This window comes from Vombatus ursinus, unplaced genomic scaffold (genome assembly GCF_900497805.2).
Source record: "Vombatus ursinus unplaced genomic scaffold, bare-nosed wombat genome assembly UNPS02014772.1, whole genome shotgun sequence".
Lineage (NCBI taxonomy): Eukaryota > Metazoa > Chordata > Mammalia > Diprotodontia > Vombatidae > Vombatus > Vombatus ursinus.
The window spans coordinates 15,939,498-15,965,312 of NW_020954550.1; the positions used below are offsets into that span (position 1 = coordinate 15,939,498).

The window sequence follows — 25,815 nt, forward strand, 5'->3', positions numbered from 1 at the left end:
TTCAGTTCAGTCTGGTCTCAGATACTTGCTAGCTGTGTGATCCTGGGCAAGTCACTTAACCCTGTTTGCCTCAGTTTCCTTGTCTGTAAAATGAGCTGGAAAAAAGAAATGGTAAGCCACTATAGTATCTTAGCCAAGAAAACCCCAACTGGGGTCATGAAGAGTTGAATATGACTGAAATAGCTGAATAACAGCAACCTATGGTTTGAAAATTGTTGCTTATGGCTCCTCTGACTGAGCCTTGGTTAGACTGGACAAAACAAGCAGTTGCAAAACTGGATGACTGTGGAAGCATACCTGCCATTTTTTTAAGTTAGCACAGCACCTTATTTTTAATACTCATTTAATTTTTTTTGAGTTCCAAATTCTCTTTTGCCCTCATCTCCATCCATTGAGAAGACAGCAATGTGATATCAGTTAAACATGTGAAGTCATGAAAAACATATCTCCATATTAGCCTATGTTGAAAAAAAAGAAAAGAAAAGAAAAGAAAAAGCAAGAAACATAAAGAAAGGTAAAAAAAAAAGTATGCTTCATTGTGCACTTAGAGTTCATCAGTTCTCTCTCTGGAGGTGGATAACATTTTTCATCATGGGTCCTTTGAATTGTATTGGTTCATTGTCTTGATCAGAGTAGCTAAGTCTTTCACAGTTGATGATAGTTATAATTTTGCTGTTACCATGTACAGTACAGTGTTCTCCTGGTTCTGCTCACTTCATTTTGTATCAGTTCACATATGTATTCTCAGGTTTTTCTCAAACCATCCCCATCATCATTTCCTGCTACAATAATATTTCATCAAAATCATATACCACAACTTGTTCAGTCATTCCCCAATTGATGGACATCCCCTCAATGTCTAATTCTTTGCCACCACAAAAAAACTGCTATAAATATTTGTAGATCCTTTTCTCTTTTCTTTGATGTTTTTAGAATACAGACCTAGTAGTGATATTGCTGGGCCAAAGAGTATCATATACTTTTGCACATAATTCCAAATTGTCCTTCAGAGTGATTGGACCATTTTGCAATTACAACAATGCATTAGTGTGCCTATTTTTCCACAACTCCTCCAACATTTATTATTTTCCTTTTCTGTTGTGTTAGCCAGTCTGATAGCTGTGAGGTGGTATTTCAGAGTTGTTTTAATTTGTATTTCTCTTACCAATAGTGATTTAGAATTTTTTTATGTAACTATTGATAATTTTGATTTGTTCTCCTGAAAACTGCTTGTTCATATTTGTTGACCATTTATCAACTTGGAAATGACTCTTACTATTATATATTTGGCTCCATTCCCATTGTATTTCAGAAATGAGGCCTTTATCATAGAACATTAGTATAAATCCCCCCACTCCTCTTGTTTTCTGTTTTCCTTCTAATTTTGGCCACATTGGTTTAATTTGTGTACACCCTTTTTAATTTCAGGTAATGAAAATTATCTGTTTTACTTACTCTCTTTCTCTTATGTGGTCATAAACCCTTTCCTTATCCATAGATCTGATAGGTAAATTTTTCTGTACTTCCCTAACTTACTTATAACATCATGCTTTATGTCTAAATCATTTACCCATTTTGACCTTATTTTGATCTATGATGTGAGATGTTGGTCTCTACCCAGTGTCTGCCAAATTGCTTTCTAGTTTTCTCAGTAATTTTGGTCAAATGGTGAGTTCTTGCCCCCAAACCTTGGATCTTTGGGTTTATCAAATACTACATTAGTACGATCTTTTACAGCTATGTTTATTGTGTACCTAATCTATTCCACTGATCTAGCACTCTATTTCTTAGCCAGTGCCAGATTGTTTAGATGATTATCATTTTGGAATATAGTTTGATATCTGATACTGTTAGGCAACTTTCCTCCACATTTTTTTCATTGATTCCCTTGATATTCTTGACCTTTTGTTCTTCCAGATGAATTTTATTGTGATTTTTTTCTAGCCCTATAAAATGATTCTTCATTAGTTTGATTGGTATGACACTGAAAAGTAAATTAATTTAATACTTTTATTATATTTACAAAGCCTACCAATTAGAAATTAACATTTCTCCATTTTGTTAGAAATGTTTTTATTTGTGTGAAAAGTATTTTGTAATTATGTTCATATAGTCCCTAGGTTTATCTTGGCAGACAGACTTCCAAATATTTTATAAATCTCTTCCTGATGGATTTTGTTTGTAATATATAGAAATGCTAATGGTTTGTGTGGATGTATTTTATATCCTGAAACTTTGCTAAAATTGTTAATTGTTTTGATTACTTTTGTAATTGATTCTCTAGGATTCTGTAAGTATACTATCATATCATCTGCAGAGAGTGATAGTTTTGTTTTCTCATTGTTTTTATTAATTCAGTTCCTTTTTTTGTCTTATTGCTAGAGTTAGCATTTCTAATACAATATTGAGTAATAGTAGTAGTAATGAACATTCTTTCTTCACCCCTGATCTTATTGGGAGGGCTTCTAACTTCTCTCCATTACAGACAGATAATGATTACTCTTGGTTTTAGATAGATACTGCCTGTCACTGTAAGAAAGGCTTCATTGATTTCTATGCTTTCTAATATTTTTAATAGGAATAGATGTATTCTGTCAAAAAGCTTTTTAAGGATTTATTGATGTAATCATATAATTTTTTAATTGTTTTTGTTATTGGTCAGTTATGCTGATAGTTCTGATGTGAACAAGCCCTTCATTCCTGGTATAAATTCTACCCGACTATAGCTTATGATCTTTGTAATATATTTCTCTAATCTCCTTTCTAGACTTCTATTTTAAATTTTTACTTTAATATTCATTAGAGAAATTGGCCTATAGTTTTTTTTTTCTGTTTTTCCTTACATGTCTACCAATCTGAAACTGCTGAAAGGGGATTTGGTGACTGAACAGCTTCTTGGGAGATGACTAAGGGAGATGATGTTAATAGCGATAATCATAATGATTCATATCTTTATAGTGCCTTTACAAAGTGCCTTTTTTTTAGGTAACAACCCTAGGAGACAGGACATGGAAACTCATCTAGACCGGGAGAAACAGTTGTTACTTTCTGTTTCTATATTACCATCCTCAGAATAAAGGATGACATTGGCTAGCCTACAAATACTTTTGAGAATATAAGTCCAAATGTTGTGTTTTGTTTTGAAAAAAGAATCAACCCTTTGAAAGGAGACACCCAGTTATTCTGTTTAAAATGCCACTATTATAAGAGATAATTTAACTCCAGCATGAGACAGGACAGTAAGAGATTACCTAACTGTCCTCAAGGAGTTTGTAACTTAGTCCAAGAAAATTATATAGCAGGATACTGATATGCTTCACAAATGATTAGACCTATGCATTTCATTTTGGACACTTTAATCATTTGAAAAGTCTACATTTGAGCCTCATCTACCTTGCTGATAATTCTGCCCACTGGTCTCAGTTTTGTTTTCTGGAACCAACCAAAACATCTCTAATCATTCTTCTATATGCCAACCCTTCCAATACTTAAAATAGCTATCACAGCCTTCCTAAATATTTTCTTATCTGGACTAAATATCTCCAGTGTTTTTAAATGCTCCTTACATGACATGGTTTTGAGTACGTTTCCTCCAGTTTGCAAATCTGATTACCTACAGGGCACCTACGTCTTCATTTTCTTTTAATGAACAAAAATGTCTTTTCTCCCTGCCCCTCCCCCCCATTTCCCCATTGGGGGAAAAAAAGAAAACAAAATCCTTGTAACAAATATGTATAGCAAAGAAAAACAAATACCCACATTGGCCATGTCCAGAAAGTATATGTCTCATTCTGCTCCCTGAGTTCCTCATCTCTCAGACTGAAGAGAGGTGTAGCATGTTCTTTAATTTCCTACCATCATGAGTCCTTCAGCATTGTGGTTGGTCATTGAATTTATCGGTCTTTGAAAGTCACTTATTTTTACTGTTATTGTTGTTGTATAAATCCTTTTCTTACATAGTAATAAACATATTTTTTACAAGACGTTAATATATCATAATTTGTTTAGTTATTCTCACATTGACAAACATTCCCTTTGTTTCAAGTTCATTGTCACCACACAAAGAACTGCCATAAATATTTTTGTATATGCAGTACTTTTCCTTTTTTTTTTTGAATCTCTTTGGGGTATGCACTAGGGCATCACTTCTAAGGGACCACAGTTCCCTTTCTCTTTCTTGCATAGTCACTAGTACACCAGAGTACACAATGTTTCATTTTAAGCATTATTCCTTATCAGAGCTCCTAACAATGATAATGTGTTAGTGTTTCTATCTCATTGGTTTACTGCTTGGATCACTAATCTTCAGACACTCTGGATGTTTGCAGGCTTAATAAACTCAGTAATCTCAAAGGAGATTGTTGTTTCTTGATAAAATAAAATAAGACCATGTAAAGTTACATTAAATAAGGGCCAAAATATCATTATGCTAGGAACCAAATGTTTTAGCAGCTTATTTTTTTTATATAAAAACTGGTACTCTGGGACTGATTCAGCTCCTGAGGTCAGGCTTGGGGCACTAGGGTGAGATGAGACAAGTAAGAATTAGAATAGGGTATAGCTCTGTCATGTCCATACAGTGCTAGCCAAAGCAGTCTGAGCCACCCAGCCTTTCCAGGTGAACAGGGATCACCTTAACTGAACAAGTATCTTTGGTTCTACTTCTCATACCATAATGTGTCTGATGCTGTCAGCCAAAGCTTGATCTGCCTCTGCCATCCACCAGTGCATTGTAGGAGAACAAAAGGTCCAAGGAAAACAAATAAAGTAGAAAGGAAGAGGAATGGTCCAAAGCCCTTAGGTTTTGATCAGTTTCCCTTTCCTTTTCTTGTCAAAAGTCCAAAACAATGATTAACTTTTCAACTTGCTTGATTTCTATTTCTTCTGTAGTCATCAAGTCATGGTCTGCATTCTTATCCTCATATCCCAGCACATGCACATTTCTGTATCTGCTCATCTCAGACCTTGGGGCTCAGCCAAATACTCTTCTTCTGATCCATACTTCCTACAGCTGCTGGATTTATCTTAGTTACATACAAATCTGTTTATGCCACTCCTTTGCTTCAACTTCTTCTCCGATTCCTCATTACCTCCTGAATAATTTTCTCGCCAAGATGCACCATTTCTACATCTTTGTAATTCTCCAAATAGGATGGAAAATAGCAGCAAATCAAAACAAATGTATCTCCCAAAGCCTTTGTTGAGAATTCCAACAAGGACAGTTTAAAGAGAAGGGCAGTGCACACACCACCTCAATTTTAACAGTCCTAGTATGAAACAATATTGTCCTAAATGTCATTGTCCATAGTAGATTAGGAATTAGCTTGAGTTTTAATTGTTGTTCTAAAAACACACATTAGTTCTCAAAAAGATTTCTATCCAGAGATAATCTCTCTCTCAAAAAAAAGTTTGATTACAAACTACTTCTAGTCTATTTAAACTGATCATCATAGTGGTTTTGAGTAGTATCATCATACAACTCTGTGTCAACCTTTCTATTTCTTGGACTTGTTGGAGTGTCTATATCCTAAATTGTCATTATTTTTGTTGTTGCTGTTGTAATTTCATTCTTCTTTTGTGGTTTGATGGAATTCAGATAGATATGGTCCTGGGACAAATTGCTATCCTGCTATTATTATTTTATATTTAAGTTTTGTGGACTGTTGTGTAAATGTACAAGTTGACTGCCTTTGTAATTGAATAAAAGTGTCGGGAAATGAGCTCTTTAGGACAAACTCAGTAGCAGAAAGGATGCTGGGGATGATATATATCTTGCATTGACTCACCACTGTTTGGCCCACAGAGGTGTACTGTGGCCAGGAATAGGAATGGATTAGGTTCAGTACTAGGGCAGCCTATCTTTAATTATAGGGATTAGTCTCTATTTTCTTACCCTCCTCAGGAAGAAACCCTGATTAAGATTTTGGTTATGGTTTGTGTCTAGGTTTCTCTAAAGGGGAAAGTAAAAAAAAATGTGTGTGTGTGTGTGTGAATCAGTAATGGGAGTAGTAATTTATTCCTAAACACATAAGGCATACTAAACACAGAACACTCAAAAGCACCTATTAATCAAATGAACTAACCAGAGTTTAGTAATTTAGCTTATAACTACTGTTACAATCTGCCTGGAGGCTGATATTTAATCTTATGGGAATGTAAATACTGCTACTTAGGCTCAACACTCTCCTTACAATTTTGATGGTAAATTAGTCATATTTGGTCCAGTCTTTTTGCTGATGGCCACACTATCCAAGAACTTTGGAGAAGTTGCTGGGAAACCTTCCCAGTCACCCATTTTAATTCAGCTCCAACTCCTGATGGAATCTCAAGACTTTTAAAACTCACAATGTTTAAAAAAAAGTGAGGGGATGCTACTATGCCATTAGAAATGATGAGCTTGATGATCTTGGAAAAACATGGATAGACTTGCACTCAATAATGAAGAGCAAAATGAGCAGAACCAAGAGAATGTTGTATACAGTAATAGTAATATTGTTTAAAGAACAACTTTGAGCAAATAAGTCATTTTGACAATAATAAATACCCAAATTAACTACAAAGGACATATGAAGGAAGATGTTATCTGCATCTAGAGAAGGAAATAGAAGTATGTATAGAATGATTTTACATATATGTCCATATTTGTGGCTAATGGTAGCCATCTCTAGAGCAGAGGAGGGGGAAGAAAAAAAGGAAAAATAAATTTACATGATGATGATAACTATTATACATTTAAAAGGAATAACAAGTTGTACATAATAGATTTTCAGTTTCATGTGCAATAATCTTTTTTAATTATACTATATTATGGAAATGCTTATTTTATTCCATAAATTAAGAAAAATGGAATCTAATAAGAGTCTTAGGTAGAAAATAATACAAATTTTTAGATCAAAAATAAAAATATTTGATTATTTTTAGGAACATATTAGCTATATGATTGAGGTAAATATTATTAAATAGGAATAAATATTTTGATACCATGTATCCCCATTCCCAGTGATTTTTTGATTTCATAAATGTAGGGAATTCAAAGGGTGGAAGATTTCTTGGCAAATGTAGAATGGCAAGTCATCTGCAATTATAATCCTAGAGACTTGCCTGGAAGCACTAATAGGTTAAGCTACTTGTCTTGCTCACACAGTTGGTATATGATGGAGGTAATATTTCAACCCAGAGCTTGCTGACTTCAAGGCCAGCCCTTGAGCCAATAAACTCCATTGCTTTTCTTCCCAATCCTATAACTTTTTAATTAACAGAAATTAAAGGTGGCAAGATACAGATTAGCCAGCATTTATATTGTTTCAAAGTCTGAAAATTGCTTTAAGAACTTATCTCACTTGAGTCTCATAACAGCCTTGGAATTAATAACCTTGAGAGATAGGTTATTACAAGTGCTAATCTCGCTTTGTATATGAGTCTGGAATATGAAGTTTAGCAAGCATAAAGAGGATGACCCAGTATGGATTTTTTTTATTGGTATTAATTAAATATTTATTAAGGGCCTACTACTTTATGTGTAAGGAGTGACATTTTTTTTTACAGTGAAGAATTAGAGTTTGAAAGCAAATGTCTTTCTTGGGTTCTTTTGGAAGCAATTGAGGTTAAATGACTTGCCCAGGTTAATTGTCTGAGGCTGGATTTGAACTCAGGTCCTCCTAATTCCAGGGCCAGTGCTCTACCTACTGCACCACCTAGCTGCCCTGAAAGCAGATGTCTTAAAAGTCATTCTCTGTACATCTTGTGTCCACATTCATAAGGAAGATGGAGATTTTTTTCACTTCTATTTGGAGGCTCAGGCATTTGTATGAATGGCCTGCTGATAGGAGGTTTGAATGTGCCTTCCACTGTTCTATGAGATAGGAGCTTATTCAGGGACAAAGATCACATGGCCTCCACTGCTCCACTTTGTAATTCTCTCTCACCTCTCCTCTTCTTACAGTGATTTCAATTGTTCTATTTCTTTCTCATGCAGGAAATGTCTCTTGAATACAGCTGGCTTGTTGTGCTCTTTTTGTATTTTTTTTCTTCTTCCTCTACCTTCTTGTCATTCAGCACTAGCAGACAATTCCCCTTTCCCCATCCATCTATCTGCCCGTAGCTGCTGTTCTCTTTGCATATTTCCCAAGCTGTTTGGTATGTCCATCTCACTCCCACCCCCATCTGCACCAGCATGGTCATTGAATTAATAATGATGATCCCAGCAGCTGTCCAATGTACCACACAACAGATAAATAGCAAGGAGAAAAAAAGAAAGTGATTTCTCACAATGCCATGTCCAAGAGCTGTAACTTGGCTTCCTGCCCACATATTTGCATTTTATCAGCCTAGGTCATAAGGTCCCAGAAGATGTGCATGATCTCTTCCTATAGGTCAAGTAGACTTCCTCCTGGTGGCAAATTACATGTGACATAATGCTATCAACAACATCATCCTTGACTAGGAAGACTGGCCAGGTCAACCATAGCAGTTTCTATCCCTGCAACACTTCCAGCTCACCTTAGTATAATAAACCATCCACCGCTCTGGATGAAGGCACAGCTGGAGGCCTCTTCAGGACTCATCTGCAGGACACCTGTGCTGACCAACCTGGCTGACAGCTGTCCAGACACTGATGAGGAAGGTAACCTTTGGGACAGGGAATAGATAACTTTAATGCTGGCCAATGTCTCTTCCCTCTGAATGCTAAGCATAGGCTGTCAAGCAAACAGTGTGATGTTGTGCTGAGATGTAAATCTCTATATGGATGTGTGCAAACATGCACACATACTGTACAGAAATACACATAACAATTGGTAACTACAATAATAAAGGAGTACAAAAAGTATATTTTAGTAGAGGATGGGAATATAATAAACATTTGCAAAATCCTCAAGTAGAACACAGATTTTCTTTGTTGCAAGGAGGACTGGAGAGAGATTCCCAGAAAAAATTGAGATACAAAAACAAAAAGGATCATAGAATCATAAATGTAGAGCTGACTGAAAGGGACCTCCCTCACCATCTAGTCCAACCACCACATCAATAAAACTTATTTTGAGAAAAAAGAAACAAATAGAAGACAGGTCATCTAGTGAAAATGACTTCAATTTAATTCCACACCTTAACAAAGATTTATTAAATACCTACCTGCAGTGTACAGGTCCCTGTGGTACATGTTGGAGGAGATAGAGTTTCCAGTGTGGGATATTTAATTAATTGGATGTTTCAGTGAAACATGGTCTCTGTCTTGGGAAGTCTGGTTTATCCAGAGCAAAGAAACAGTTCAGAAAGAGAACAGCTGTCACACACACACACACACACACACACACACACACACACACACAAAGAGTGAGAGCATCTTTGGCCACCTTCAGGATTCATAAGTAATATAAAATTAAGGCATATACAGGTAAAAAAAAAAAAAAGGTCATAAAATTTCCCTAGAGGAAAGAAAAGTACCTGGTTTTGACAATCTCCAGCAAAACAAAACAAAACAAAAATGAAAAGAAAAAAACAACACGTCTAATAGACATAATAAAACATTCAAGCTAACCATTTTATCTATTCACTAAGCAAAGAGAGAGGGAACATGATAATGACTGTGTCTTGAGCAGAGAGAGCACTAATATTAATGAGAGTTTAATCTCAGAATCATGACGTTGGTATCCTGGGGCTGGATACAAGAAGCAGCTTCTTAGACTAGCCTCTGGAGCTAAAGACTCCTCACTGGGATGTTATGGAGACTTGGGATCTCTCTTGAGACATTTTTAAAGCTCCTGAGGAATGAGGAGGTGGAGACAGCAGAGCCCTCTGCTTGTTTATTCTAGTGGGTTGAGTCAAATGCCAAGAGCACTTATCACTATAAATGTGCCCATTGAACCCATTTTGAATCAATCCTGAGCCTATGGCATAATTAAGGCATCTTTAGAGCCATGGCTGATCATAAATGATAGCCTTGGAGTCAAAGGTTTAGAGTTACAAAGAGTCTTAGAGGTCATATAGTCCCACCCCTTCATTTTACAGATAAAGAAATTGAGGCTTAGAGAAAGTTAAGTCACCTTTTCAAGGGCACAAAGGAGTATATAAGCTCTGGTTGCATAAAAACTTTATGGTATTCATTGGTGCCAATACCATCACTTTCATGTACCCCATGATTATATATTGGGTTCCTTTAAGATTCTGGTCTTTAAACTTTTTTGTTCACATATCGTAACAAAAGAATTGTTCAAGTAATCTCTCTGTCTCTCTTTTTGTTCCTATCTGTCTCTGTCCCTCTCTCTGTCTCTGTCTCTCTTTCTCTCTCTCTCCCCCTCTCCAACTCTTCCTCTCTCTCTCTCTCCCTCTTCCTATTTCCCTTTCTCTTACTCTCTATTTATTTGTGTTATATATGCATTACTATACTGAGAGGGATGTATATTATAAAACATGTACAAATTGAAATTATGAAAATTATTAGATAAAGAGGAGATAATATTTGATCCTAAATTTAATAGGAGCCACTGGAGTCTGGAAAGGGATGAGGTCAGAACTGTGGAAAAATCACTTGGCAAACAGATGAAGGATGTACTGAAGAGCAGGGAGGTCAGGCATAGTAACTAGTTAGGAGGCTATTGTAATAGTCCAGGTTGAGTTTGTATGATGAGAATCCAAACTAGGATGGTGGCTCTGTGCATGGAGAGAAGGGCATAGATATGGAAGATGTTGTAGAAGCAGAAACCACAAGATTTAACAAGAGATTAGATACCTGGGGTGAAGAAGAATGAGGAGTCATGGATGACACAGGCTTCAAACCTGGGTGACCACAAGTATGGTGATGCCTTTGATGGTAATAAGTAAGTCTGAAAGAAGGGTTAGGATGTGGAAGGGGGGAAGATTCTATAATGAGAGCTTCCGTCTTTCACAACTCATTCATGCCTGTTCATCCTGTGCAACCCACTTTGTCCCACCCAAAGCCAAAAGTGGGGAGGAGGACTTTTACTTGTTGGTCACTTCTTGGAGTGCAGAGCTCACCCTCTCAGGATTGCCTGCTATAGCCACTAGCAGAGCAGGGTGAAAGTAAGGGGATGAATATAGGAATTCTCCCAGTAGTTGCTATGAGACTGCTCCCCTGAGTGTTTGGGTAGCAAATCATTGTCCTTAGGGCTCAATACCTGACTTAGAGGAGGAGAAGTTGGGTGTTTGTGCAGTGGACGGAAGGGTGGAATGAGGGAGAATTGAGGATTAGGTTTGGGGTGATGGTGTTGGGTCAAGTACAATGATTAGTTATTGCTGGGAAGGTGAGATGAAACTCATCTTCCTGTCCTTTGAGTGGATGATCACACATTTCTTAGGTTCAGGTTACAGTCCCTGCTTTAGGCTGTGCCCTCATTGGAGATCATTGCTGTAACGGAATTATTTACCAGCATTGCATGGAGAAGAGACCTGAGGGGTGGAGATTGTCTCTTTAGGGCAGAGGTTCTTAACCTTTTGGTGCGTGTGTCATTATCCCCTTTGGCAGACTCTTAAAGATTGTGGACCCCTCCTCAGAAATGTAATTTTAAATGCATAAAATACTTACGATTATAAAGAAAAGAAATCATATTGAAATAAAAATGCCATTTTCCCCATTCAAATTCATTGACCTTCTTAAAATCTAGGGGTGGGGATCCTAAATTTAAAAAAAAATCTTCAAGAGTATACTTATGGCATTCCATTTCAGTAACCAACTATAAGAGTCCTCCTACCCAAGAGGAAGGAGTCAGAAAGTACATCTGTTCTGTGGTGGGGGGATGAAGAGCCCCTCCCTGCATCATTCATCCTCCCAGAAGTTTTACACTCATGTTATGCTAGCTCCCAGCACATTAAAGATACTCAGTCAATACTTGTTTGATGGATTATAACATCAAAAGGAAACAAATACATGGTGGTGGAACATAGCACTACAGCCTTGCTCTGACTTCACTAAAGGACCTTAGTCCCCCTTTTCAGCTTTTCTCACAATGTTCTCAAACCACAAAGGTCCTTCCATTTTCATATTGAGATTTTTAAAAAAGCAGCTTGTTAGAATATCTACTGTGGATGCTCTAACTTTTGACAAGTCAGGAGGTAGTTACATTGTCATCAGAACCATTAACAGAAGTTTATCTGTTCCCCTAATGCTGTGTAGAAGATCATATTACACCACAGCAGCTTTTTCTGAACCATATACTATACTGTAGAACACAGTATTGTCTGATTGGAAGGCCTGATTGATTATAGGACTCCCCCCAGCCCCACCAACTGCTTGCCAAGGAACAGATTCAGTGTAAGGACCATTCATCTCAGCATCTGGGGGAGAAATATTGGTAATAACTATTCCACATTGCTCTTTTCAATGACATCCAGCTTTGACCTGAAAGCCAATTCACAGCAGTTAATGGTGTGACATGTTGTGTTTTCAGATACACTGTCACCTCAATACGAATTTCTTAACCCTTCTTCTTACTTCTGTGCCTTGCTATGGACTTAAGAGAAAACTGGTCAGTGGGATCTGAGTGGCTTTTGAAAAATGCTCAAATCCTGAGCCTACTCTTGTCATCTCTCCATCTTCCTAATTATTGAGCATTTAGATCAGGGGTTCTTAAGCTGTGCCCTATGGACCCTCAGTAGATCTATAGATAGATTTTTGGGGGGAATCTATGAACTTGAATAAGAAAAAAATTACATTCTTGTTTTCATTTATTTCTAACTGGTTTAGCATTTCCTTAAATTATTTAAAAATTATGCTGAGGAGAGGTCCCTAGGCTTTACCAGACCACCAAAGGGTCCACAACATGGAGTTAAGAATCCCTCACTTCTGTGTTTACCTCTGTTCATCTGTAATAGACTGTGAATATGCTCTATTTTTCTTTTTAAAAAATTGTCTTTTATCATTGGACTAATGGCCCTAGTTAGAACATCAAATGACATTTACCAAGGAGAGATACATCTGCAAAAATTCTCAAAGCTTGGGAATGAAAGCTCTCTTCTAAAGTGTCTTCATTTTTCAGTGGTATTTTTGTATCTCTTCATGTTTGAGCTCTTTGTAGGCAGCTCAATAGGCAGGACGTAAGCAGCAAGCACCTTAGAAACACTACCAATGCTTCCTTTTTTTCACATCTGTGTACTTTTTGTAATACATATCATAACCTCTATGAAAAGCTCCAATAAGTCCACTGGGAGAAAAATTCTGCCTCATTATCCAGGCCAATAGCTGCTCCAGTTTAACATGTAGGAGTTTCTCTTCTTTAAGTGGTGCTAAAAGCAGTGTGTTTGATGCCATCTTGTCGCCTTGGAGTCCAACCTGAATATGTTTTCTTATGTTTCATCCACTTAGTTATTTGTTTCTGCGCCTTCTGTATCCATTATCAGATTGTAAACTCCTTGAAGTAGCTCATGTTTTTATTTTTTTTTTTCTCTTGAAGGAAATCCCCTGATCACCTATAAGGTCATCATTGTCATCAAGGAATATTTTATTAAGTGCCCTTTTGCTTTACATAAAAAAGCTCACTAAATTCAATGCAGGAAGACTGGATAGGTAGTAAGTTGTGTAGTCATTGAACACTTGATATATACTTGTCAAATAAGGATAATGTGTGAAAAGCAAAATTTTATAAAATAAATATACCTTGGCCTCTGTATTTTCCATGAGACTCTGGAAAGGAGAATGGCCATTTAATTTTTAGTTTGAATAATGTCTGCAAAATTATAGTATACTATACCCAATTAGAGCTTCAGGTTTGGGAAATTCAGCATCTTTCTTGAACAAACACTGTATTTCTAGTCTAGCTGATGAATGTTCTGCTTATCAGCTTTGCTGAGCAGATGTTCTTTGATCCACATTTTGAAGCCCAGAATAACAAGCACTAACCACTGCTGCTGGAATCACAAGGGCCATGGCCCTGGGTCCTTTCCCTGTTCTCTACCCAGGTATGTAGTTTGGGTCTGGCTCAGTTCTGGAAAACCTCAAGCTCTTTGGCTCATTAAAGTACCTACGTTGGCACCTCAGAGACAATTTTACTTATAGGTTGGGCTGTGGCTTAAATATAGGGTTTTCCTATAAAAAGTGTACTTCATGTACAATATACATCTGGTATGGAACAGGTAGTTTATTCCTACGCACAAAAGAAATACTAAATGTAAAAACAAAAACAAAAACAAGAACAAAACAAGCATTAATAGAATGACTTAAAGTGGGATTCAGTAACTTAATTTTTCGCTGTTGTTACCATCTACTGGAAGTCTAATACTTAAACATCATCAGATTAGTAAGCAGTTTATAGGAGTGCTGATTAGGCATTTTTAATTGCACCCTGTCTCTTCACTGTTCAACTCCTTCTACAAGGCATCTGGTAAAATAGTCAAACTTGCACCAGTAATCTTGTCAGTGACTATCCAAGAACCCACTTCTGTCCCAATATTTTCAAGGTAATTTATTATACTGTTATGGAAATGCTTATTTTATTAATTAAAAATTAAATAAATAAAAATTTAAAAACAAAAAAACAAGAAAAAAGCAAAGTTATTTCCAAGCCTGCATCCAGTTCAATATACATACTTATTTATCTATGATTAGGAAAGAATAAACATAAAAGAGACAGCCTGAACCCAGGCTTAAGCTTGCATAGGTAAGACATGTATTTTAAATTTCATGTGCTCACAGCAGGGTTACACTGGATCTTTGGTTTGAGCAAATAATTAAAATGACTGGACAATGGTGAGTTTTACCTTCTCATCATTTATCTTGGATTTTAACTCTTATTAACTATTTTTGCTTTACTGTCAAAAGTTTTTAAAATGTTGGTAAAGAAAATAGAAGGAAAATAAAAGTCAAGTAATTCTACCTTCTTCTCTTGCCTCTTATTTAGGTCCTAAATCCTAGGGATTGAGTCTGCAGTGGCCAAAGGGCAGGACCACACTGGTGATCAGGTAAGGTTTGGAGAAGCAGAAAAACACCAGGTGTTAGGTATAGGGATCCAGGTAGAAATGTAAGATCTGAAGCACTAGATCAGTAGTGCAGGTAGCTGAGTAAGTTAAATCTGAACACGGGTGTGATATTAGTGTAAAGGATGACTGAGTTGGGGGCTCTTCATATATTTCCAGCCAATACTGGAAATCAATCAGCTGAAACCTATGGAGCATCTACTAAGTGCAAGGCATTGTGGGAAACCATTGCTTTCAAGAGCAGTATATGCAAACTGTGGTGGGAATGCCTAAATATGAAAGGCACCATATTATACTGAATATAGGCTGCCCTGGAATAAAGATAAAATACTGATCATACTGCTAAGAGAAGGTCTATTTAAAAGGGAGAAAAAAGTATACATTAAAAAAAAGTTATGCAGAATTGCCATATACAAAAACATGGACCTATTTAGAAAAAAGTGCTATTTTTCTAAAAGCAAATAAGTAAAGAGGAAGCATTGTATAAGAGACAGAAGGCTAGAATTGGAATCAGGAAGACCCAGGTTAGAATTATGCCCCAAATATAAGCAGTGTGACTCTGGGCAAGTCACTTAAGCCACAGTTTTCTCATCTGCAAAATGGGGGTAATAATAATCCCTGCCTCAGAAGGCTGTTATGAAGATCAAAGAGATAACATATTTAAAGGGACCTTTGATTTTACTGGTATAGGACACCCTGGGGCAGAGACAGCATGTACTCTGCAACTGATAGTCTTTCTTAGAGAGCTTCACCTACACCACCAAAGGGACAGGTGACTTGTCCAAGGTCACACAGCCAGTGCTTGACAGAGGTAGTTCTTGAATCCAGGTTTTTGTGTCTTCAAAGCTCATTTTCAATTCACTATACCTTGCTGCATCTCTAGGTAAAGGGCTTTGTAAGCCTTAAATTATTATAGTAATGTCAGCTGTTGGTTTATTATTAAAATTATTGTTAATGTGTGTTGTTATCTTACAAAAAAAGCAAAGCATCAAAGGAATCTAAAGAGAATTCAGGGAAGTGGAGAGCTGTGTGGTGGAAAACTGAAATGAGAAGTTGGACTTTTCATGGTTCAGTGGGAGAATGAAGGGAAGAGGGGAAGGAGAAGGGAATAAATATTTGTAAAGTGCTGATTATGTGCTAGACACTGTGTTAAGTGCGATGCAAGTATTATCTCATTTGAGCCTCATAACAGCCTTGGAAGGTAGGTGCTATTATTATCCTCATTTTACAGTTGAAGAAACTGAGGCAAACAGAGGTTAAGTGATTTGCCAGGGTCACACAGCTAGTAAGTGTTTGAGGCTGGATTTGAACTCAGATCTTCTCACTCCAGTCTCAGAGCTCTATCACTGAGCCACTCAGTGAACTCAGTGACATGGATGAGTCACTCTTACTAGACTGATCAACCCACCTCCCTTCTTTCTCTTAAACCATTCCTGGGACAGCTATTCATTTTTTAAAAAAAAACACTATACATTTATTTCTGTGTATATGTTTTTTTGTTTGTTTGTTTTGTCTGTTTTGTCAAGCCTATGATTTGATTGCTGGAATAGCTACTGGAGCTTCCTCAGCCAATATGTATCAGTGTATTCTCTACAATTTATAGTTTTAGAAAGTTGCCTGGGGGCAATGAGAGATTAGGCCATTTAATTCCTGGCTTTGTGAACCACAAGTGTCAGAGGAGGGACTGGAACATAGGCCTTCTTGACTCTGAGGCCAGCTCCCTATGGACTGTGATACCATGCTACCAGTGGGAAAATATACTGGCTCTGCAGTCAGAGAATCTCCATTCAGATTATGTTTCTGATGCTTACTGCTTGTGTAACCTTAGGCAAGTAACTTGACACCTCTGGGCCTCAGTTTCCTATTCTGTAAAATGAAGAGGTTGTATTGGATGGCTTCTGAGTTCTAAATTGTTAATAATGTGCTTCTATGACTTCTTCTTCTTCTCCTTCTCCTTCTCCTTCTTCTCCTTCTCCTTCTCCTTCTCCTTCTCCTTCTTCATCATCATCATCATCATCATCATCATCATCATCTTCTTCTTCTTCTTCTTCTTCTTCTTCTTCTTCTTCTTCTTCCACTCATGCAGTTGATTTTTTCAGCTAAAATATAGCACTTCATATCTATCTGAAATAAAACATCATTACCCTAGATTTAGCTCAGCATTCTAGCCTACTGAGATTTTTTTGGAGGATGCTGACTTTGTTGCCCAACATACTAGCTAGATTTTCCAGCTTTGTGTTAACTGAGAATTTGATGTGTGCCATCATTATTAAACATGTTGAACAGAAAAAAAAAGAGTTGATGTCACAGACTTGTTATCCTCACCTAGGGAAGGGAGAAAGGAGGGAAGAGAGTAGGCATTTATGTACCACCTGTTACATGCCAAGACTGTGCTAAGTGCTCTACAAGTACAATAATAATGATAATTATAACTAGCATTTATACAGCATTCACTATGTGCCAGGCACTGTGCTATGTGCTTTACAATTATTACTTCATTTGATCCTCACTACAGCCCTAGGTGTAGGTACTATTATAATCCCCATTTTACAGTTGAAGTAATTAAAGCAAATCTAGGTTAAGTGACTTACCCAGGGTCACATTGCTAGTAAGTGTGTGAGGCTGGATTTGAACTCAGATCTTCCTGACTCCAGGTCTGTTGCTCTACCTACTGCTCCACCTATCTGCCCTTATGTCTTATTAATTGTTCATTAGAGATCTCTTAGTCTCTGATAGAAATCTTTCTTTCTCCACTAGAAATCTCTCCTCTAAATTGACACTGATCCATTAATTATTATACTTTGGGTCTTGTCATTCAACTAGTTCTGAGTCTTAATTGTACTATAAGCTACCTTACATCTCTTCATCATATTCACAAGGAGAATATTTGACATTTTAGAAAATTCCTTTTCTGAAGTCCAACTGTGCCTGTAGCAGTCTCCTGATTTATAAATCCAATAATTCTGTACTAAAAAGAAATGAGATTAATCTGGTATGAACTGTTCTTGATGACCCTGTGCTGGTTTCTAGCGATTGTTATATCCTTTTTTAAATTCTCCTAAATCCTTCCTTTAATAATATGCTTTAGAATTTTGTAAGGCAATCAAAATTGAGTTTCAAGACCCTCCCCTCTTTCTTTTTCCTTCCCTTCCATTCCCTTCCCTTCTGTTCTGTTCACTTCTCTTCCTTTCCATTCCCTTCCTTCCCTTCTTTCCTTGCTTCTTCTTCTTCTTCCTTCCTTCCTTCCTTCCTTCCTTTCTTCCTTCCTTCCTTCCTTCCTTCCTTCCTTCCTTCCTTCCTTCCTTCCTTCTCCCTTTCTATTTTTTTCTGGAATATATGGACATTTGTTCATCCCTATTCCTGCAGCACCTTTTTTATTCTTTATTATTTTTTTAAGGCCATAAGTAGTCACATTTGTCAGTACCTTCCTTATCTGGGGGTTTAATTCATGTGAGACTGTTGACTCAGATTCTTTGAGGGGTAACTAGATATTATGGAAAAAGCACTGTATTTGGAATTAGGAAACTTGGATTCATATCCTTGCTCTAACACTTAACATGAATGAGTCATTTAACCTCAGTTATACTCTATTTCCCCATCTATAGAATGGAAGTGTAATTCTTGTACATGTACCTCACTGGGTTGTTGGGAGGAAAATTATTTATAAAACTTAAATTTCTACATGGATATGTTCCTATTTTTAACATTCCCTTTCATATGAAGTGGTCACTTCCACCCAGGGTTCTAATCATTTCTACTTTGGCAAACAGTTACCTCTTATAAATCATAATGAGGTCCAGAATAGCAGGTGTTCTTATCTCTTCCTGTACCTTTTGAAGAGTGACTTTATCACTAAAGGATAGGGACAGGGACTGGACTTGTAAAATCATTGGAATAAAGAACTGTCCAGTGAGGAAAGTCCCTCTACCAATGCAGGCCAGTATCTTCTCTGCAATTCATTGTCTTAAAGCATTGGTGTCAAACTCAAACAAAAATGGGGACTACTAATCCATACATGAGGATCTCTGGGGGCAACTTATTGACTTAGAAAACTACATACTAACTTTATTTATGTTTTTATTGCACTTTTACTTATTTTATTAAATACTTTCAAATTACATTTTGATCTGGTTCCCTGGGATCTTGGAAGTGTAGTAGGCTGCATGGACCTTCTGTTTGACACTTTTTTCTTAGAGAGTTGCCTAGAAAAGTAAAAAGTTAAGTAACTTGTCCAACATCACAATCCAGTACATGTCAGTGGTGGGAACTGAATCCATGTCCTGGCTTTGAGGGCATCTCTCTACCGTACTGCTTCTTAAATCAAGTACATAATAGATCCGTAGTTTTGTGTGTCATCTATTATCAATATTATTATTGTTACTATTGTTATTATTATTATACTATGTTACTGGAATGCTTGTTTTATTCCATAAATTAAAAATAAAATAAACAAAAATGAAAATAATTAAAAAAAACTTTTATCATCAGCTTTTCTTTTGGAGTCCAGAAATGTCCAAATAATTGGAGTTTCCCATTATCATCCTCTGTGCCCCATTTGTGATTTATTTCCTAAATTAATTGCCTGTTTCCTTCTTCTAGTCAAGTGGTTGATAGATGTCTTCCATTAAAAAATACATTTGCAACATCTCTCTTAAATGTTTCATTCTCTCCTCTGCTGCTGCCACTACACAGGTTCTGGCCCTTATCACCTTAGGAATGGGTAGCTGCAAATAGCCTTCAATTGGTCTCCCCATCTCCAGGCTCTCCCCACTCCAATCCATCATCAAAGTGATTTTCCTAAAATCCAGTTATTGTCACATGAACCTTCTCCTCAGCCTCCAATGACTCTTTCTCACTTCTAAGATAAAACATACATTTCTCTGTTCAGTATTTAAAGCCCGTGATGACATAGCCTCTTCTTACCCTTCCAGTCTTTTTAGACTATATTTCCCTTTATGTAATTCATAATCTAGCAACTCTAGTTTTTTTTTTTTTATATTCCTCTCATACTACCTTTTATCTCCTTACTCAGTGCCTTTGCGCTGGCTGTCTGCCATGCTTGGAATGCTCTCCCCCCTTACCCGGTTTTTCTGACTTCCTTTAAGATATGACTCAAATCCCATTTCCTGCAGGAGGCCTTTTCCCTCCAATTCTCCATCAGTACTTTTCTTCTAGAATATGCACTCCATAAATATTGAATGGACAGTTATTTTTATGTTGTCTCCCCCCTTTAGAATGCAAAACCCTTGAGGACATGGATCCTGTTTTTGACCTTTCATTGTATCCCTAGAGTTCAGTATAGTGCCTAAGTACATAGTAATAAGTTAATAAGTGCTTGTTGACTGAATGATTGACAGACTTGTCCATGGTAATAGTTGTGGCAAATTGCTGGAGTCAGGATTTGAATAATGGAAGTTAATGATGTTGGGAATAGCAAGAGGAGTGCTTGAGTTGGCAAGATGTGAATGAACTCAGTGCCCCATATTCTTTGTTTAGTGGCACCTTCTATTAGCCTGCCATCACACTGAAATTTTGCAGCCTGAAACATAGACCTTGGATCTCCCTAAACATTCTCTTTGGCCTTGTAATTGCCTGATTTTGACTCCATTTCTTTTTGTTGTTGTTGAGTCATTTTTTCAGTCATGTCCAACTCTTCTTGACCCCATTTGGTCTTTTCTTGGAAATACTGGCATGTTTTACCATTTCCTTCTCCAGCTCATTTTACAGATGAGGAAACTGAGGTAAATAGGGTTAAGTGACTTGCCTAGAATCACACAGCTAGTAAGTGTCTGAAACTGGATTTGAATTCACAAAGGTGAGTCTTCTTAACTCAGGCTGGGCACTGTAACCACTGTGCCACCTACCTGCTGTACTTGTTTATCTGGTCCTAAATTTCATCTGTGGCTCTTTTAGTTCATTGGCTTGATTACTGAAACCAACTTCTTACAGTACTTCTGACCTCCATTTGTGATGAAAATTCCCCATTACCATTCTTTCCTCACATCTGGAAGGGAAGAAGTTTCAAGTAGCACCATGGACTCCAGCTAGGCAGAAACATCAGATGCCAGACCATCCTTAATGACCAGAAAATAATATATTGCCAATACAATATTGCTTCCTTTTTTTCTTCTCCATTAATCTCCATTAAAATTCACCCTTTTGCTTTATGGACTTCCATATACGTAATCTTAAAATACAAAGCTACTCCATTGCCTCTTTTCTTTCTTCTTTTCTCTTTGAAAGAGGAATCAGATTAATCATGTTCCATTACTGAGTTATATGCCACCAAGTCATAGTGATAAGTATAAGGCCAAATTTACCCTGTGCTGTGATACTTTCTTCACTCTCGTTATTACTCACACTTCACTCAGATTCTTTACTATTCATAGACATTCGCATAGACACCAATGTCATTTTTAAACTGGTCTCTTGGAAATTTTCTCCTGAGAGTTATTGGTCCTTTCCACTGTTATTCTTCTTCTTGTGACATCCATGCCATTCCCTGTGGTATCGGGCTTGATGAATATGGGTGGGCAGTTTTCTCTCTTCCTTTTTATCTTTGTTTCTAACATCTCTTAGCTCAGATGTGTAAATCTCAAGGCATATGTAGTTTTACTGCTCCTTCTTGAATAGGCTCTGTCCCTAGTCAGTAGCCTCTAATTTTTCTGTCTTAATTAAAAAGAATTAGATGTAACTCAGCTTCCTCTTATTCCCGTTGACCTCGACCAAGAATCATTACCATCTGTATGTCAATGGTTTTCAATAAATAACTTTTAGATATTACACTTATGCATTTTCAAACAGACATTAGTTCAGGGAATTTTTATACTTTAATGAGATAGTTGAGAAAATTTGGGGCAATGTAGTAAATAACCTTTTATTTTTTTTCAACCATACCTGTGATGTCATCAATGTAGGGAGCTCCTGGTAAGGAACTTCTTCTTCAGTGCAGATCAGAATCTTCTTTACAGTTTATCATGTGAGAGTTTCCCAGAGTACGAGGATTACCCAATGTTACCTTACACAGGTAGTATGTAACAGAGGTGAGACTTTGAAACCAATTTTCAATTTGCTATATCAATGTGTTATTGCATCAACAAAGCAAGGTTTAAATAACAATATGACACAACAGATGTCATGAAACATATCATATATGTGTGTGTATATATGTATGTATATATGTATGTGTGTGTGTGTGTATATATATATATATATATGTATATGTCTGATTCTTCAGGAACTCATTTGGGGTTTTCTTGGAAGAATACTGGAGTAGTTTGCCATTTTCTTCTCTAGCTCATTTTACAGATGAGGAAACTGAGACAAACAGGGTTAAGTGACTTGCCCAGGGTCACACAGCTAGTAAGTGTCTGAGGCCAGACTTGAATTCCTGACTCCAAGCCTGGAACTGTCTCTACTGTGCTACCTAGCTGTACCATGTGTTGATATGCAATACTGTTAATGTAAAATATATTTCTCTGGGGAATGTGTGATGAGGGAGTGGGGCTGGACCTGCCATTTCATTGTTTTGGGGAACATAATAAGCATCTGAAGCCAGATTTGAATTCAGGAAGATGAGTCTTTCTGACTCCAGGCCTAGCAGTGAATAGAGAGATAGATAAGATACACACACATATGTATGTATATGTACATATACGCATACATATATACACACATACATATATATGCTATAGACATATATGCACACATATAAATGTTTTCTATATATACATATAAATATGTATTCTCTCTCTATTATATATGTATATTATATATATGTATAGTCTCTCTCCATATTCTCTCTCTCTCTAGATGCATGCATATCTCTGCCATCTCTGTCCATTTCTTTGAGACTATACAACTTTTGTTCATCTCCTATGTATCAGAGCTACCTGTGGCATAAAGCGGTCAGATTATCTTTTAGGGATTTTATGCTTCTATTGGCCAGGGCTCCAAACCAAGAAATTGGAATTATCCCTTCTCTGTAAGGTCCAACAGACTTGTAAAAATTGTGCTTATAAAGATCATGGCCATGATATATGGAAAGGAAGGAACTCTCATTAAATGAAAGAAAAATCAACAAACATTAATATCCTGCATTAGATAGCATAGTAGACATTGCTTGATATCTTAGTAGTCTAAGAATTCCATGATGCTTACTGGTTTTTCAATGTCTTGGGGAGTATTCCTGAATGTCACTTATTGTCTACATTTATAATGAATATAATCCATTGGCATAGGCTGGTCCCAACAGTGTGCTGCATGACTCATGCTAGCATTGCCCTTCTACACTATGATTCCTCTTTATCATAGCTGTTCTGATTTGTGCTCAGTTCATTTTCCCTCCTCTGACTAAATACCCTGGCACATAGCACTTACTAAATGCTTATAGATTGATTAGCTGTTCTATCCTCTACTGGTAGAGCTGTCATTCTTCTGAGCTCAGGTAGGCTGCCATATCTTAAGAAATGTTGGTTTTGCCCTGTTGGAAGTCTTCAAGTGGAAGCTATACCACCATTTATCGGGTGTGTTACAGTGGTGATTCCTTTTGTATATGGATTGGACAAGATGGCTACTAAGGTTCATACCAACTCTCAAATTTGGTGATTCCAGTTTTCTCCCAGGTGCTGTGTTCTCTAAGCTATATTGAAAACTTATAATGTTCCCTCAGCACTCAAATATTATCACCAGGAGACCTGAAGTTCTAATCTGGTTATTAGTTATAGCTCAGCCCTAATAATAGGATTTATGATCCCAGACTCTATCCTCTTAAGTCTTACCTTACTGTTTATATGTCACCTATCTCTGCATGCAGGACATACCCAAAGCAAGATTTTTTTTGTGTTCCCACAAAGATAAATTCCTTCTCATTTGAAGATCAACTGAAATCAAGGTATGGGCAGGCCTTCTCCTAAGAGTTTAAACAGTGAAGTAGATGTGGCTGATTGGAGAATAAGACTTGTTGCAGTCAGTCTTTGCTACTGGCTGAAGAATAAGTGAGAGAGCTGTTGTTATATTGGTATTGATGTTGGTATGCTGGTATCAAGTATATTATCAGAATTCTTCTGGAAAACCAGTTATAAAAATGGTTGTGGGACACATGTGCCAAGGTCAGCTCCTCCAAATGATAGAGGTACCTACTCAGGACTTGTTGATCTGTCAGATATAAAGTTTAATTGACCAAAGTAAATTGGTGAGATTTATAACAATTGAAGACTTTGCAACATTTCCATTGCCTGCTTTGTTTGACAGAGTACTGCTTTCTGTATACTTACTGAAACTCTTGAGGCAGCTAGGTGGTCCAGTGGATAGTACACTGCACTTGGAATCAGGAAGACATTCATCTTCATGAGTTTAAATAGAGCCTCAGAAACTTACTAGCTGTTTTATCCTGGACAAGTCATTTAATCCTCAGTTCCTCCTCTGTAAAATGAGCTAGAGAAGTAAACGGCAAACCACTCCAATATCGTTGCCAAGAAAACCCCAAATCTGGTCACAAAGTGTCAGGCATGACTCAACAGCAACTGAAGCTCTCAAATTGTTTTTAAAGGTCTGCCTAACAAAATCAGAATAACATACACAGATAAATTATCGCATAACTTAACAATGGCTATTTCATGAAATTGGAAATACTAAAGTTATGAAATCACTGAGAGATTATTTAGAGTAGTGTTTCTTAGATTATTTTCAGTCCCTGGACCCACTAACTCCATCTTTTCCAACTGTTATGTAAGAAAAATCTAATAGTCACTCAATTTGCCAGAACAAATAGGGAAAAAATGATCATTGTTGATGAGCCACTAGTGAGGTCTATTTGTTTCTTAGCTCAGCACCTAGCACATAGTTGGTGCAATATAAATGCAAGCTATTACTATTACTAATACTGTTATTATTGCCATTACTATTATGATGATGATCATGATATATTTTCAGAATGTATGATTTCATCCATATGGTGCTGTTTACAATGCTATAGGTCAGGAGTCCTCTATGTCTTGGGGTGGGGGGGGTCATTGTGAGTTGCTACAGCTGAAAAAAATCATCACATGGTGTGGTTAATCCTCTAGTGATGAGCATCTTTGAACTTAGCCAGAATGCATGACATACTGTCCTTCCATGGGACCATAGTTGAAGCTTTTGCAGCTTGTTAGGATTTTTTGATAGCTTGTGTCTTGATGGCATAGCCTTTGTGAGTATAGAGCCACTTCTTACTCAACAAGCATTTATTAAGTACCTATCATGTTCCAGGCACTGTTCTAGGTGCCATAGATACAAAGCCAAAAACAAAAAGGACCTTGGCTTTTGGGAGATTGCACTCTATTCTATGATGGGGTGTCAGAATAGGCCTTTAATGGAGATTTAAGTAAATTACTGAATCATGCCAGAAACATAAATATTGTTCTAGTATAAACATTCATAATAGGAGATATTTGCTTGCAGAACCCTGTAGAACCTTTCACAGATGCTCAAGAGTTCGAGTCAAGCATGGAAAATATTAGTTTAATTGATTTCCTCTGTGGGAAAAACAAAAAAAGAAAGAAAAAAACCCAAAACAAACCAAAAACATTAAAAAAGTATACTCAGACCACCAGAGAATGGTAAAGCTATATTCTTTTGTTAAAAATCTTTAGAAAAGACTCTATACCTTTTCCTCTTTACCCATCCAGTCCTACATTTTATATTCTAGACATAAACTCCATCATGGTATGACCCCTCCTATTACATTTTTGTTCATGTTGGTAAAATGTCACATTTAAAATTAACTTTTTTAATTTTTTTATTAATTTATTTTGAATTATCAACAATCACTTGCATAAGCTTTTCAGTTTAAAATTTTTCTCCCCCTCCCTCCTCACCTCTCTTCCCTAGACAGCTCACAATCTGACATAGACT

The 25,815-nt window shown here is 36.8% G+C and overlaps 1 protein-coding gene and 1 pseudogene across 4 annotated transcripts in view; one reads left to right on the plus strand and one right to left on the minus strand.

Annotated features, from left to right (window-relative positions):
* The window catches only part of PDE4D (phosphodiesterase 4D), a 1,859,629-nt gene that overhangs the window by 177,763 nt on the left and 1,656,051 nt on the right, over nucleotides 1-25,815 (plus strand). For all 4 annotated transcript variants that reach the window (XM_027863631.1, XM_027863632.1, XM_027863633.1 and 1 more), the window contains one exon: nucleotides 14,847-14,907. The gene's annotated coding sequence lies outside the window, so the exon portion shown is untranslated. The remainder of the gene's footprint in view (nucleotides 1-14,846; nucleotides 14,908-25,815) is intronic.
* LOC114044252 lies at nucleotides 12,986-13,261 on the minus strand (annotated as a pseudogene).